Raw genomic sequence first — 17,557 nt, forward strand, 5'->3', positions numbered from 1 at the left:
CACAATTCGACAACAAGGCTCTAATCTTTTGAATACTGACTGAAACATTCTGCAAATTTCTCATCTATCTTCTGTACAGATCAGTTCAGTGCAAAAAACAGTCGAAAATATGAAGACCCCACATTTTCAGGTGTCAGTGGAAACTGGCTAGTGAAGTATATTTTCCATTTGACTTCGAAAGTATTCACTTGGAATATTTAAATTCTGCTAAGATGAAAGTGAGCCACAGGCAAAAGGAAAATTGAGTGTCCTGGAGGGAGTTCATACCTGTTTTGGCTTCTCAAGTTCCTTGGTCATTTTTTCAGCTGCTAAGAAAAGATGCAAGAAACACAGGGATATGAAATATCACCTTCCCTTCCCATCCCCTACTCCTGCATTCTTGTCCAGAGTATAAGTTTAGGGGAAGTCTTACACAGAGATTATTTTTTTGTCTTAGGTCAGTTCCCAAAGGGCATATTATTTTGAAACAACAATAGCTCAATGGATAATTAGTGGCTGTGACTCTGATCTCACTTATTTACATGTGCAACCAGAACAATTACCTAAAAGTCTGTGTATTTGCAGTGATGAATATTTGGTTTATGCTGAAGGAAGATTTCTAAAAACTCAAGGCAACCTATTTTTAGGGAAAGCAGAGAGACATTATTTCTACTCACCTGAATGAGATTTTCTAATTTCTCCCTGCTGCACAATATCGAAATTTTGTTCTATAACAAAACAAACAGTACTTTTTTTAATCCGGAGACCATATGTGATATTATGTTTAAGCAGAAAATAGGCAACATAAAATTTTCCATTACAGAATTGTGCATGGCAAGGCTTGTCCTTCTTTTCCAGCTATCAATTTTATTGAGCTTTGAAGAAAATTAAAGCACAAATGCATTAAACAATAGTGATAATGGCACAGCTGGATAAATGCTTTCTTAAAAACATTTCATCTATGTCCTTGTTGTTTATATCTTCAGCATCTTGTGTTGCATCACATTGGCCTCCCACCACATTCAGCCAATTTGCAACAGGCTGCACTTCTTCGTGTCCAATAGCAACAAACTGAATTGTGCAACACAACCATTGCCACGCACTGATGTCCTCTCCTTTTTCCATCATTGCATTTCTAATCCCACTTAAAGGGGCATAAGATGAGTAACCCAAGAAGGTACTCAACTGTCTTAACATTCTCCAAGCTGCTCTATAATTCAACAGAGTGTGAACCCCCAAGTAGTCTCTTGGCTGCTGACCCCGCTCAGAGGTTGACAGTCTGTATTTTGGGGACTGTAAACACTTCTCACTTTTGTAGATAACAGTGTTGGCTTTTTATATCCTTGTAGTTTCTCATTTTGCCTCTTGTTTGTGCTGAACCTAGACAATTTTATTTCTATCCATTTAAAATTAGGAGTGGATGAAAATAATAGGAAAAGTTGCAAGCAACAAGGTCATGAAGGATCAGTGTATTTAGATTAAAGATTTCACTTCATTTGGAAAAAGGCTGTGCAATAGGCTTTTTTTTTTTTTTTAGTGAGCTGTCAGTGATCAGACAAAACAGATGTACTCATGCTATTTGCTTGTTTGAAAGAAAGAAAGCAGCACCATTTCATTGTATTCATTCAGAGAAGTTAAATTTTGACAGAAAAACTGCAAATGGTGTCATCAAGATTCCTGTCACTGGCAAGTACTTTACCCATTTCCTCCTTACACCAGTAAAAGCACCCTCACTTTTCTCTTGATTGTTTTAGTAATAAAATCTACCTGAAAAACCGGGAAAGATTTTCAGAAAATTGGTTACTCTTGTTGAAATAGTTTGCAGTAAGGATAACATCTGAGAATAGGCTTGATCTAAAAGGTTTTGAATTGGAAATTCAAAGCTCTTTTTTTAGGTCCTTACTTTACATGGGATTTTCATGTCTTCGGATCCCGAGGTGGTGGAGGAGGAGTGGAACAAATAAAATTATTGAATAAAACAGTGTAATTTACATCCCAAATGTTTTCACAGAGAGAAGATAAGTTCTTACTTCATTTAACCCAAACAGGTGCAATACGCCTCAGGGACAGGGCAGTTAAGGGATAGTTTACAGATGTTCCTTTTGGCCTTAATTAATGTTTCACACAGCCTTGGAGAAATTGAGTCAATTATATTGAATTTATTATTCTTCACATTTGGTTAGTAGGGATGTCTTCTGAGTGGCATTTTTCTATGTTCAGAGTAGAGCAAAATTTTCATAGAGCACTCAGCTCTTACAGCAATGCTTTACCATCATCTCTGAATTGGGCAAACCAGGTTTGATACAGATAAAGACAGTGAAGTTTCCGCCTTTCTGACATGTGAGCGCTGTGTAAATCCATTTCAATCAGTTCTAGCAAATATATGAAGTCTGAAATTTATTTTTTCAGCCGCTTCTCAGTCATAGTTAAGGTGAAAGATTTATTTACCCAAACTACAAAATATTGTTGCTGCTGTTACACTAGATAGGTGGAGTTAATTTATTTTATTTTATAACAGAGATGGAACTTATAGCAATTTCAAGATAATGATATAGAAACATCTTTCTTAGAACATATATAAATATAAACATGCTTCATACATTTCAGACCATGCAAATAAATGACCATCTGTACCACTGACTGCAGAAAATAAAAAATGTCCTGTTACAATTAAAGGGAGTAAATCTCATTTATTCTAAGCAGTGAATTTTTTTTTAAGAATTCATTCTTATTCCATCAATACGGTTTATCTTTAGCTTATGCTGAAAAATTATTTCTTATAAAGTTGTTAAAACAATAAAGATCTCATCAGCATGACTTTTAAAATCATAAAACATTGTTCTTTTCTAAAACATGAGCCATATGGAACTTTGGGGAAAAATGTCCACATTTTTTAAGTTGCACTGACTCAGAATTATGGCAACTGCAGTTTTCCTTCAGAAGTACTGGTTTCTGAGTCAATGCTTGTGGGAATATATTGTTTCAAAGTACTTCATGGGATATAATTTTCAAAGGGATATATGAAAACCATACACTTCCGATTAACATTAATGGTGAGTAGTGTGGCTGAACAGAGCTTTGAACATTCTGGTCAGAAGTTTATATCTTAGTGAGCTGCACATGGTTCCCCTGCTCTAAGCAGATGTTTTTTTTATAGATTGCAGAAGAGCCTGCTGTGGATCAGCAGACACCATATTGAATGCTTCTCTCAACTATATACTTCATAAGGAACTCCACTAGGAGAGAGGGACCTTTTCTCTATCAACTATCATATTTCATAAGCTTAACTCCTGAATTATACATTATAGCTATCTATCATAATACAAGCTTCTTCATGCAAAATCAGTATTTCCATACTCAACAGTAACTCCATCATGGCCTGCCAAGCAGCCCAAATTGCTATTGTGTTGCATTCTTATCAGACCTGCAAACCACTGTGGAAAGTGCTCAGTTAGCTTTACTCACAATTTGCATGCTCTGTGAAGGATTTTACTGTTTGTCTGTGCTCCAGGTGATACAAGACGATAAAGCATTAGGTTATTGCAGTGCACATCACTTGAAATTGGGAATGGAGTAATGGGAAGCCATGCAATGCCAGTGGAAAGAGGCTAAGGGCAGTGTGATAAGACAGTACGGAAAATGATTGCATGAGTAAGCGTACACAATGAATTCCCATTCACATTTCCTCGCCAGGAGCTGGAAGCTGTTATGAGTAAGCTCTAAACTACCTCATATAACATGGCATATTAGAATTGATGGCACAAGTAATCTATATTTGCCTGCTACATATCTATGCAAATGCTCTTTTTGAAATATGAATTTATCAATTTTTTTCTCACACAAATGCAACATGTACAGAAAGATGAGTTGCCTCCTGGTGCTGACCATTTGCATGATTAGGATAATAATCAGCACTAGAAGGGTTCCATGAGACTTTTTAATAAAAAAAAAAAAATTTAAAAAAATTTAAAAAAAATATATCAACAGATCTCCTTTCTCCTCATATCTCTGCAGGTGTTCAAAGACTCCAGCTTATTTTATTCCAGATATTAGTGTTGCCAACTTATTGTTTTTATAACAATAGCTTATGCAGAGCGTGGGAAACCAGGCTTTTATGTTTTCACTGCCTGTGTCCCAATTCAGGACTTAGCACAGAGATCCAAGATGTACAATAAACCTCTAACATACCATAACAACTAAACTACAAGCTCTGTAATACATGGTAATGCATAAGGTAGAGATTAATTTAATACCTCATTTATTTACTGATGGGGACGCTAGAGATACTGGATTAATAGAAGAAAGGATGTTTAAAGAATAGAGTTTTCAGTTCTGACCATCTGTTGCTGACTGGTCCACAGGTTGATTGTCATTTCAAAGTGCTTATAAACTCTACAGAAGCAATAGAGCTGAATGCAGCTTACCTCCAACTCCAGGACCTGGGCAGCTTCTCTAATTTGCTGGAATGACAGAGAAGATGGATGGAATAGCTTCACCAGTCTTGTGTTACTCTTTCTTGGAAATCAGTGAGAGTCTTGCATTAGAATCTGTGGCCTCTGGAGCAATCTCCAAAGATGGTATTTTTACAAATCATCCTGAGTCACCTGAATCGTGACTCTTGACCAGAATACCACTGAGGTCAGATGGATTTAAAATTTGTGTTTGTAGTGGAATCTTAGCTTTTATCTTACCATGTATCCCACCATAAAAATTTTGTCTTTATTAGTAAATAATTTCTGCTAGTTATTTCAGGAAAAACAAAATTTTCTCTCACTTAGCAGTGCTGGTATTATGATTTTATGCAATATATCAAATTGAAAAGGTGTCATTGCTTTAAGAATCTTTTGTTCTAAAGTCGTAATTTTTTTTTTAAGCATCACTGAAATTATGACAACTGAAATACGCTTTTTTAAATGTTCTCATTTTTATATGTCAGAAGATGTTATTGGAAATATAGTTTTAGCAAAAGTTAAATTTTATGACATTTTACTCATAAATATTGCTGAAAATTATCTTGAGCAGATAAGTAATATGAGTGCCTATCTTGCTTACAATATTTTTAATTGCAACCTTTCTCTAGAAATCAGATAACTTGAAAGACCACTGCAAAATGGGACCCTCAGTTTCTAAAAAGAAGAAGAAATATGATACCAAAAAACCAAAATAGTTAATTTGATAGACAAAACTTTCATTTATATTTTTAATTCTTAGCTCATGCATAATCCAAGAGAAAAAAACAACAGCAAATGGCAAGTTGGTGCTTTAATTATTTGCAACTGGAAAGCTTAAAACACCTTTTTAACTTAAAGTCATGTATACTCATAGTCCAAAGAAGAATAGACTCTAATGTGCAAATCAAAATATAATAAGAAAATGTTCAGCTTTTTCCGTATTTGTTCAATCAGTTTGTTGTAGGTGTCACTGGTAGGCAAAGACATGTGAGCTGGTACAAAATCTTTCCTAGCTATTCATTTATGTACATAAACCTTTAAAAAATAATGTCAAATATAAAATTAATATATGTTTATGAAGGTAGTTAATAATACAGATCAACTCTCTTTTTTTTTTTTTTCCCTGAAAAAAGTCTCAGAAATCAGGCAATAAGATCCTCATATAACAAGATAATCAGTTCCAGTAGTCTTTAGTAATTTTTTTCAGTTCAGTTTATATGGATAAATCTCATAAGACAAGGCACTGCATATTTTTGAAACTCATTTATAATGAAATGGACCTTGCACTTCTGCTCTGTTCATTGATATAAGTTAGCTTTCCAAACTAATCTTTAGTTTTGGCACCTAGAAATCAACAACTCCCTTGTGGTAGAGAGTATTTGTGATAAACAATGAAAAAACATGGACAAGAGGAGGCTATTATCAAATTCTGAATACGAAATAGCAACCAGAGGGCTCAAGTCTGGAGAGGTTTAGCTGATTATGTTGATTAAAACACATCTAACAAAACCACTGTTGCTGATGTATGCAGACCTTTGATCCTTTGGGAATATCTGACTTTCAGAAGAGTATCATAACAAGTAAAAACTCACAATTAATTCTTCTCGGTATATTCATATTATAAACTCTCCTCCAACTCTAATAGAACTTTCCTAATTACTTCTCAGAGCTACCCTATTGTTCATTCTACATCCAAATATCTTTCTTTTATTGTTTGCTAACGGGGCATTTCCTGCATGCACAGTATAAAAGTTCAGACAAAATTATGTATCCTGCACAGAGTACTCGCCTGATTTGTTAGACTGAGCATGAATAAAGTTCAGTATAAACAAAGACTTTAAAATTGAAATAGCTAAGATGCCATTGGGAAACTCTTGGCCATCAGTGGAAAAATTTTAGATGCCAAAAGTGTATCTATTCATCTTGCAACACACAAACATGTAGTTGGAGCAGTATGGAATATTTTCATTCTAATCTTTAAAATCAGATCAGACAGTTCAATGGTTGAGTGGTTTGTTCTCTGACTGGACAAGAGAAACTTATGTTATTTGTTGTGAGACTGTTTTCCTCAATTCACCCTGATAAGACAGTGATCCAAAATCATATTTGCCATATGGGACCAAGCAATTTAGAGGTAAGTTATGCAGAACAGATGAAGTACACTTTACTCTCAGTCCCTTACTTTGTATTTATTTGTCTATGCGATTGAAAGCTGAAAAGAAACATTTTTTTTTAAATTATAAATCTGATTTTATGATAAATCTGCATATTAATATGGTAACATTCAATACTTATTTTTATGACTGCCATATGATTTGGACATGACTATCAACTTTGTTCAATATATTTTTATGCAAATAATATATGCAATATATTTTATATTTTATTTATGCAATATATTTTTATAAAAGAAATAGCAACTTCAAACTTGGAAGAATTTGACTAACTCATTTAAGGCCCAAGCTCCAGCTGATCAGTACACTGGCTGCTACATTTTGTAGTCATACATACAAAGTAAATTATAGAGAGACTCTATAAATATCAAATCTATAAAAATCATTCCAACAGTTGGTGCTGTCATAGGGTTTTACCTGGAAATGTTGTAGCATGGTGGCCTAAAAAACTGCTTAGGGCAGAAGACATTTCATTACTGGTTTTATGAAAAGTTTCAATAAAAATATTGTGGCTTTCCGTTTAAGCATCTCATGCAGAGCAGTGAAACCAAAGATAACTATGCTGAGTTCCCGGTGAGAGACAGGAAGATAAAAATCAACACTAAATAGAATTGGAAGAAAAGTGGTTTTATTGTTCAGACAGACATAAGATGTAAACAAATAGTTCAAATACTGGAGGGCATATTGGGTTGTAGAACATGGTTTTAATCGACATTTTTTGGTACTGATTAACACAGGGATCTTTTAACATACTTTTAATAGTGTTTCTTTTTACAACCATTAACCTTCTCAGGGTTAAGAAATCGCTTTATCAAATGTCAGTTTTGTGTTCTGGAAGATGATGGAGCTGATGCCGTCCCATAAAGATTTTATTTCCTGGCCTTTAGAACACTGATTTTATTGACTCAGGCAAACCTTAAAGTCATGCTGTGGCATTAGAGATAACAGATCTATCCCATCCTAGAAAGCTGGTGCCTGGAGCTACACATTCCTCAATAACTAGCAGAAGAAAATTCTGTGAAATTAGTCTTCTCTGTCTATAATATTCACACGACAAAGCGCCATGTTTTTTTCAAATACGGGTACTATGGTGTTTAGAAAATAACAAGATTTTAGGGATTTTTCATGAGAGAAGTGAGAAGACAAAGTGTCACAGAAAAATTGTTCTGTTTCCTAATAAATTAATTACTTCCTGTTTCTGTCAGACACAGTTTCAGTGGATTTCAGTGGAAGAGTAATCAGTGAATATGGCAGCTCTGACAGAATATTTCTTTGCAGTAAGTACCAGTTTTGGGGGCCTGAAGTTTGCTTGCATTAGGGACCCCCATATCTAGCTTTAGACATGAGGTCTACTCTAACTTGTCTGCCTTAGACCTTCCTACCCTGTGCTCAGATCAGTTTCTAGCCTGCCCCCTTCCTATGTAGGTGATTTTTATACAGTAAAACAGCTTCATCAGAAAGGAGTGAAAAAATTACACCATGGTACAACCAAGTGCTTATCATTTTTTTGCACAGCCGTCAGGGAGGCAGAGAACGGCTCAATGTCTCTTTGAAAGAGGTGAAGCAGAAGACATGCCTCTCACTTTTGAGGTGAGTGCTTCCAGGTAGCTTGAAACCTTCAACTCTGTGGTTCTAATGAGACTCCAGCATGCCTAAGGTTCTTCATGCAGAAATTGCACCTTCTGCTCTCCTCAGCAGAACCTGATACCCCTTTACTTACCATACTTTATTCACTACTTACTGTTCTGCCACAAGGATGACAAGCAGGCAAAGTCTTACGGCACACAATCTTCCCCTTCATACCTGCTCCCAAACAATGTCTTTTAGTGTCCTTGTGTATTATCAGTTTTTTATTTCATTCTGAATCTGTGCAGCATTCCTCCAGAACAATGAAGCTCTCCTGGAACTGGGAGCAGTGGGAACTGCTATGCATTGTCATCTCAGTTGTTATCGTTACAAAAGAGCTGTGCTATGAAAGCTCTTAATTCCTTGTTCAGGCACTAAAATAACAAAGTTCCTGTCTGGCCCACAGGACTACTCTGCACTTTCCATACTGTCTTGATATATTTTAGCTCAGAAAATCCTGACTTGATCTCAGCAGAAAAGAGATCAACTCTTGTTCTGAAAATGAAGATAACAAATATTCCTTTATATATCCAAGTTTTTGGTGCTTTTCACTAGGTACAGGCAATGAGAGGTAGACACTGAGCCTACCTGGGTTTTTTATTTCCAAGAGGAAAACGGAGTAGAAGATACTGAAATTCTCTTCTTTTTTTTTTTTCTGGAATACAGGTAGTTAGCAGGTTGTTGCTGATGCTAGTGAACTCAAGACAGAACAATCTACACTAATAGGTTTTAGTGTGCCTAGAAAATCTTCCCTGCATTAAAATGATATCACTTGTGCATGTAAACTAAATTCTTCAGTGACACAAATCTGTCCTCTTCCAGTTAGCCCTTTCCCTGTACAGTTCCCTTTGTTTGAAGTCAGAATACACCAGAAGCTGTTCCCAGTAGGAAATGTGTACAACATCACCCTGTTTTGGAAGCTTTCTGCTCCACTAGCAGAAATCCCAGTGATTCCCTGTCTGGTGGTCTGACTGTTGTGCAGCCCTTGTTGTCTGTATTAGAACACATGTAGCTGTATTTATTGACAAGAGTGGTGAGAGTGTTTTAAGTACATACATTTTAAGCTATCTGTGGCTTATTTACAAAATTTTGGTATCACCTTTTCATTCTAAGTGCATGCAGTAGGGGTAAAATTTGTGGCGTTTCAGTAAACCTGTGGATCACAAAAATTTTACATTCCAGTTATGAAAATGACGCAGTGTTAGATATGCTTGAAATTATGGATCTTTCTTTCCTTGACTGAAGAGAGAACAAATAAACTCTTGCATATGGATCTCGAGCCTTTTCATGTTTAAACAAGTCAACTTGAATTATTTTAGTACACAATATTGAAATTTTCTACTGAAAAAAGCCAAAAAAACAGATAGAAAATAATTCTGAAGAACTTTTTTTTTTTTTTTTTCACTGAGAAGCTCCAAATAAATCAGAGAATAGCTGAAGTTGTAAGTCTCCTCTGGAGACAGTCTATTCAAACCCTTTGCTCAGAGTAAGATCACCTAGACCAGGTTCCTCAGGCCATGTCCAGTCAGGTTTTCAAGAACCTTTCTTGGCAATCTGTCCTAGTGGTTGATAACGTGCATAGTAAAAAAGGTTTTTATCTTCTGTTTAAATGGAATTTCTTGTATTTTAATTTGTGCCAACTGCCTCTTTACCTTTCATTGGTAGGAAATAGAATTCATACTGGAAAGAATATTTCTCCATCTTCTTCAGCACCCCACACTGAGTGCTCATACACATAGATCAGATCCATCAGAGCCTTCCCTTCCCCAGTCTAAACTCTCAATGTCTCTTCATATATCAGATGGTCCATCCAGTTTGTCCACATCACATTTGTACTGGAGAGCCAGAACTGGACCCAGGATTCCAGATATCTTTTTCCAGTGCACAGTAAAGGGGAAGGATCACTTCATTTGCTGGTGAAGATCTTAATGCAGCTCAGAGTGCTGTTGGCTGCCTTTGCAATAAGGATGCATTGGTGGTCAACTTGTTGTCCACTAGGACCCTGAGAGCCTTTTCTACAAAGCTGCTTTACAAGCTGCCTGTCCCCAGACTGCTGTCATACCAGATTATTTCTGTCCAGCAGGTCTTTGCTTTTCCCATTGTAGAATTTCATGATATTCCTACTGATCAATTTCTGTAGCATATTTAAGACTCCTTAGAGGTGCAGACCTGCCCTCCTGTGCACTATTTCCCCCATTTGATATTATAACCTGTGATTGTTCTGAGGGCATGTATCAAGCAATCTGCAAATACTGCAAGCAACCACTCCTCCCTCTCTTGGAGACTAGTTTTGTATTGTGTTTAGCTACCAAGGGCCACAGGCAACACAGTTGGGTCATAACAGTGAATGTGTCATAAAATATAGGTGGGCAGCTCTTAATCACCTTTGTCACTTCCCTGTTTAATGTTCCTCAAGAGATTAGCATTAGAGATTTGCCCCTGCAGATGCTAACAGTGTTCCAGTGCTGACAGTCTGAGATTGCAGACTCAGCACCAAAGCTTGATTGGTATCTTCACACTACATGCTCCTCTGCCACATCCCTTGTAGGACTTGATCCAAAGCAGCCTTCCAGAGGAGACTCCCCAAAGACACCACTGCTTCTACTTATATGAGCATGTCAGAAGAAGACAGCAGTGTTACCAGTCTTGCTTATATAAGAACTGAATGGACAGGCCAGTCATGTCTGAGGAAGGGTCTGGCAATCTGCATCCACCTTACCCCTAAGGCATCAAGTCCATCTCAAGCTGAGGGTTCAATCTCACCTATTATTCAGAAACAAGTATTCAAAGGGCAGTGAGTTGGACACAAAACAAAAACAAAACAAAACAAAACAAAACAATGATTTCCTGTTTGCCAAAGCAAATGAGATTGTGAAAGTCACTCTGGGGGAAACTGAAGTTTCTAAACTCAGACTGACCAGGAAGGTTTTTATGTATTGTGCAGGACAGGTACAGCATGAACTCTGGCTATACCTAAAGAAACATGACTAGTCTGTGCTGCTGCTTCAGACTGTAGAGGATTTGTTGGAGTCCCTAGTGCAAGATTCTCTATGGAGAGAAAATTATTCTATTACACTGCTCAGGTCTAAAGGTGACAGAGGAATGTGGGTTTCTAAGTCAGAAGAAAGTGTTATCACAGAATAACTTCTGGCTATGGAACCAGTAGGACAAGGAAAAAAATATCCAAAGTAACCAGCTCGGGGGTTTGTTTGTATTGAACCTGATGATTTTCTTAGTTTTTTCTAATAGCCTTGCAACCAGAGTTTCTGAACAGTGCATAAAAATCACAGTTAGCATAACAGGACAGAAGAACTAAATGCTGAAATTTGTTATCAGGAGATATATGGGGAAAAAAACCCACTGAAGAAACAATTGCCATAGACAGTAGAAAGTAGAACCACACATGTAACTTGTAGATGCGTATTAGGTTGATTTTTATATCCCCAACTAATACTTATGACACAGAAAAGAAAAAAGGGAAAAATAGATCTCAGGGGGTTTATGTCTGGAACACCTGAAGTACACATGAAACACATGAAAGCAATGAGTAAACCTAGAAATCCACTGAAGTTGTTAAAGAAGTTATGTAATCACCATTTACAGGTCAGCCATTTGTGGGGGAAAAAAAAAAGGCAAAAGACAATGAAATGAAAAATAGCAGAATTAAAGTGTCACTCTTCCATGCTACACAGATCAGGCAATTTTTTTTACTCTTAGAAAAAGAGGAGTTCAAAAATCAGCTGATGTTAAACCTGAGCACTAATGATATTACTGTTTATGCCATGGGGTCTGATGACTGGGAACATGGCCAGAGCATCTTAGCTAGTAAAACATGTCAATTACCTGCAAACCCTTTGCCAAGTTGTTCAGACATATAATATGTCTCTCCTATCTTATTCAGTCAAATGCTTTTTGGAATTCAAAATGGGACTAGACAGAGGTAACTGGAGGCAAGAAATGTTGGTTTGAAACTTCTAAGGAGGAAAGAGTTTTTTCCTCTAGAAAGGTTTCCGCAAAGTACTGATCACAAATATATAATTTAAATTTAGACAATTTTTAGAAGTTCCTACATTTTGCTTCTTATAGGCCAAACTCCTTCCAATTGCTGTATCTCTTTGATGCTTCTAACTGTAACTTTTACCCTGCAGCTTGATGTTTCAGATCCTGGGGCTGTTTGATTATTAAAAATCCCAGCTCTTTCCACATTATGCCAAGTAAATCTAACTTGATTCTTCTATCTTGTATCTCACACTGTAGCTACAAAGCTATAGTTTCTTTCATAATCATCTTTTCCCTCTCTAGTTCTGACACAAGTATCTGTCCGATTGTGTCTTCACAAAAAAAAATTTGGATTTACAAAAACAGCATACTTTGGCAAAACAAAAATTCTTCCAGGTCTAATAAACAAAACTATTTTCATACACGTACTTACATGTACTTACATGGATATATTTCTACTGTGCCTTGAATTACTTGTATTTATCTTTAGATATTTTCTTAGATCAGCTTTACAAATATCTTATATTAATTTATTACAGGCCATATGTTTCAAATTTTCCCATAGATTATATAAAAGGAGTGTCAAAATCTTACTAAAGTTGAGTTATCTCATGTCTTTAAAACCTTCATCTGATGGGTCAATAAAACCCTGTAAAAGAAGGATTTTAAACTAATCTAACATAATTTGGTCTTGAGAAAATTAAGTCTGTTTCCCCTCATCTTTAAGCATGCACAAATTGATTGTTTAAAGTCATGTTTCAATATCTTCCAAGGTACTATCATTTGTCTGAATAATGTGCTGTGTCTTTATTCTTTCTTTTTAACCTATGAGACCTAAATTTGCTTTCTTCATCTCCCTTTAGTGCCAATTGCATTGAAATTCAATCTTCATTCCCAGACCTTGTTGAAGGATTTTGGATCATTAAGTTATGTCTTCATAAAGTGATTTTTTTTTTCATGCAAAGCTATACTGGATAGTAATAGTCCTTTTTCACGTTGACAAAATGTCTTGTCTGGCCTTTGGGTAGATGGTACAAAAGAGATGTTTACAGATGTAGTTTTTCTTATTTGTTTGAAGGGGACCCTTGGCCCAGTTATTCTTACTTCTTTTGAAACTGAAGACAAGGTATCATCAAGGCCATCTGTAGATTTGCCTTAATCTCAGCACCACCTTCTTTATGTATCTTTATATATACATGTATATATATATATATATATGACGTTACTTCCTCACGTGCTTTTTTTGCTCTTTTTTTTTTTGTAGACAAAGAATTTTTTTAATTGATTTTGATATTCCACATAGCAGGTTATTCTTTACATAGGTATATTTCCTCTGTGACAAGTCTTCTCTTCAATGATATTTTTTTATTATTATTTTGTTGCGAAGATGTAGAACCTTACCTTAAAATATTTTTCTCAATTTGAGGATAACTTGAAGACTTTTTAGTGTGCATGTGTCTGTCTTTTATTTAAAGGAATCTCTACAATGATCCCTTTCCTTTCATGTGCACTAACTTCTGTATCTGAGGATATTTTATGTGAGTTCTTGGCAATTTATGAGCTGTACTGTACCTAGCAAGCAACAAACAGTTTGCTAGTCCCTCAGTCTTTTCTTCCCCCAGCTGGCATTGGCTCTATCAGGCATAGGGGATGTTTCTAGAAGCTTCTCACAGAATCACATGCATGTGAATGTGAAATGAACACACACACACACGCACACACACACACACACACGCACACACCCCTTTCCACTGAAGTGTGTCAAGTGATCACTTACAGTGGAATTTTTCCCCTCTAGCAGGGGTTTCTCCTCAAAATTACTGGGGCTATGTTTGAAGCTGAACAAGCAGTGGGAGAACAGAGCTGAGATACTTTTGGTTTTGAGGGTTTTTTTTGATTTTTTTTTGGCAGAAGTACACCTTCCACATAGGCTAGAACCTGCTGACTGGTTACAAAAATGCAGGGAAACTTTTTTGAAGTAGAGATAAAAGAGAACTATGATGCTATGATATCAGAGTCTGCATTCCATTGTCATCTGGACCCTCACCTCTATTTTCTACAGAAATGCAAGGCTTTTTAGATGTGGAGCTTGGGTTTGGTAGGTCTGGGTTTTACAACAAGGCAGACGTATGACTGCAACTGAGATCCTTTTTGAAAAATAACTTCTACTTGGAGCTGTTATATGGCCCTAAAAACACATTATTTGCTTTCAAGAAGACTTATCTGTAGACCCAAAATACTACTATTCTGAACAGTATTGTTTGTTTCTAGGCAGAGTGAAGAAAACATACACATTAACCAGAGCTCATAGGGTCTATACCTGGTAAATCTGTAAGAGGTGAGCACTGTCTTGACTTGTCTCAGCTTCAGAGTGATTTTTTTCACTGTTTTAAGTGGGCTGTTATAAGTAGATATAATGGACTCATGAGTTTATTTAGTCCCAAAGTGTATGGAGAGATGAAAAAATTCAGAAAGCTTTGTAATACAAAATGCACATTACTGTTTCTAGACAGCATGCATTATATGACCTTTTAAAATACTTTGCAACTGTTTTATGTCTTTCCATTCCCAGGCTATGCCATCAATTAAGTCTATGTAAGTAAATGAAATTATGTTACTGCTGAAGTAGTAAGGACTGTATTTGAATCCAAGCCTTTTCTTGGTCTTTGAAGCTGTTTGTGTACAAAACTGTTCCTTCATGTGCATATGGCTACAGATTTGACTGACTCCACACCTGTGCAAACATGTGGTATTATGTGTGGGGATTGTCTCGTGAATGTTTGAGTGCCAGGTCTCCCACTTGTGTACTGGTAGTGTTGAAGAGCAAGTGAAGGGTGGGTGCAAGTGTTTGCACTGCTGGATGTGGGCAGGTATAATTAACCTGTAATTAGTTAGTGCAACTTCACAAGTACATAAAGGAACCAGCAGGTTGAATATCTGGTCCGTGAGGCTGAGTGACAGAGGCTGCACTGGCACGGACATCTCAACTCACAGAGGAACTCTTAAGCACACACTGATTTATTGTGTGTCTACACCTAAAATTACCTCACCCATGTGAAATTTGAGCTCTGGGAAGTCACAGCCTAGGTCTCTGGAAGGCTAGGCAGTGAGCAGGAGCAGTTTTCTGTGTCTCCCCACAGTGTGTCCTCTGCATGAACAAGATGCAGATGCAGGAAAAAGCAAACAAAATAGAAACCACCTCCAACCTCCCCAACAAACTCACAAAAAAGAACCCACCTCTCCCATGTTTTCTTCAGCTGTTTACCCATGTCAGACACTTTCATAAGTTCCCAGACTTGCTTCTAGAAGGTTTCCAGAGCTTATCTTTTCCTGCCTCTCTCATTAGTGTTTTGTGAGTTTTCCCTTCTCATTTAGCTGCTTGGAATAATTTTTAACAGAGAGAGAGTAATTGTGGAAAAGGTAATTTTTTCCAAAGGAAAAAAAACACCTGCAGATGAGAGGTGACTACTGGGAAGAGCTTTCTTTCAAAACTCTGTTTAGTAATGAGGATTGAGTTAGCAATCTGTGTGACTTCAGCCAAGGCGCCTTAAAATGGAAGTGTTGATAAGTGTATAGGCTGGGACATGTTGAAGTGTATTGTCAGACTCAGTATGAAGTGTCTGAAGAATGTTCACAAAAGGACTCAATTAGTTTAAGATGAAGTTAATAACAAGTTGAAATACCATGATGCCTTGATTGAGGAAAAAGAGACTATTGCAGAAACTTACCCTGCTTGACAATGGTGAGATTTGGAGGTGTAGGTCACATTCTTGCAGAAACAGGCAATGATAGTAGTACCAATAAAAGATTCTGTGTTTGGAAAACAATCTAGGAAAAAAAAATTAATGAATGGAAAACATAATAAGAAACAATTACACCACTTGTCTTAAGCCTATTCCGGCTTCTGAAAATGTCTAACACATTAGAAGACTGCTTGGGAAACAACACCTACCACAACAGTCAGTATGCAATTGCTGCCTTACCTCATTCGCACTTCCAGCTTCTTGTTGGCCTCTTCTGGCTCGGGTCACTGCCACCTGATTCCTTTCCTTGGGAGGAAATGTCTCCTTGCACAGTGTTGATGGGATAGTTACAGGGTCCCCTTAGATCTACTGCATTCAGAAAACTTCCTTTTCTCCATTTTCCCTCTTACTCCCTTTTTATTTTCTTTATGTGTGAGCACTCTGCACTTTCTGCCCTAATTCCCATCTTCCTTGTTGAAGGACTGGCATGCCATAAAGTATGACATCAAATGGTAGGCAAGCCCAGCCTGCAACATTTCTTCACCTGTGGGCTGCAAAACAGATATATCTTTCTTGGAGCAGTGGGCTTATGAGTAAACAGCTCTCTGAGAAGTTGGGAAGGGTTATTGCACAGTGATGGGGGGGCAGCTAAATATACTGTGACTCCCAGCTAGAGTGTTTTGGTTTTCATTAAGGTGCTTTTTAATCTAAAATATTTTGTAATCTTACAGTTTAAAGTTATTTTGTGTGATTATAAATCTGTGTGATTTCTCACTTGCAAATAATTCACTTAAGTGCAAACACACCCCAACTCTTGCAATTTCTCTGTATTGTTTAAGCAAATTACTTTAATGAAAGCTCTTATCAGTGTCATGATTACATTTTCTTCCGTCTAAAATTCACATCTGCTGTAATAATTTGCTCCAGGCATGAAACTTAAGGTCTGTAAACAATTAACTCAAAAGTTAATTTTACATATTAAATCAGTAGGAGAGAAAATATATTTGTATACATTTATCAAAAAAAGTCTAGCACTTTTTTGAATGAGTGGTAGTCAAGCACACAATTTGGTCACAGGTTTTCTAAATCTGTATCTAAGTGAATTTTCAGCAAATGCATTTTTGACTTCCAATGCTGAATGCTACATATCATGCATATCTGAAAAATGTTGATTTTTGTAAGTCTCACATTTTCCTGTTGAATTAGCTCTAAATCTGGCACTTACTGAACTCAGAGGGCTTTCTGCCAACCCTCATCCAATTTGGTGACACCAGCAGACATGATAAATCCCATAACTGTACTGTCTCCTTTCCTCTTCTCTATTTTTATAGGATTCTGTAACAAGAAATGGCAGCATTCTTTTTGTTTGAGCCAATTTTAACACTTGAACTTTAAATAACTAAGATTGCAGGAATTTTTGTTTGGTTTCAAACTGATGATCTCTTTATTATTCTTTTGCTTCCTAACTTGTAAAGAATGAAACAGATGTGTATTTACGAGACAACTTCTTAGAATAAATTAAGAACTGGCTTCCAAAGTTATGAGCAGCTTTTATTTCTTGTCTAGACATATTTTTAAATTGGAA

The 17,557-nt window shown here is 36.6% G+C and overlaps 1 long non-coding RNA gene across 2 annotated transcripts in view; it reads right to left on the reverse strand.

Annotated features, from left to right (window-relative positions):
* Positions 1-662: 662 nt before the first annotated feature.
* The window catches only part of LOC111927196 (uncharacterized), a 52,885-nt gene continuing 35,990 nt past the window's right edge, over positions 663-17,557 (reverse strand). For both annotated transcript variants that reach the window (XR_002863431.2, XR_002863430.2), the window contains exons 3-4: positions 15,958-16,057; positions 663-707 (exon numbers count right to left, since the gene is read on the reverse strand). This is a non-coding gene — a long non-coding RNA (uncharacterized LOC111927196). The remainder of the gene's footprint in view (positions 708-15,957; positions 16,058-17,557) is intronic.

The sequence above is a fragment of the Cyanistes caeruleus genome, chromosome 2 (assembly GCF_971803275.1).
Source record: "Cyanistes caeruleus chromosome 2, bCyaCae1.hap1.1, whole genome shotgun sequence".
Classification (NCBI taxonomy): Eukaryota; Metazoa; Chordata; class Aves; order Passeriformes; family Paridae; genus Cyanistes; species Cyanistes caeruleus.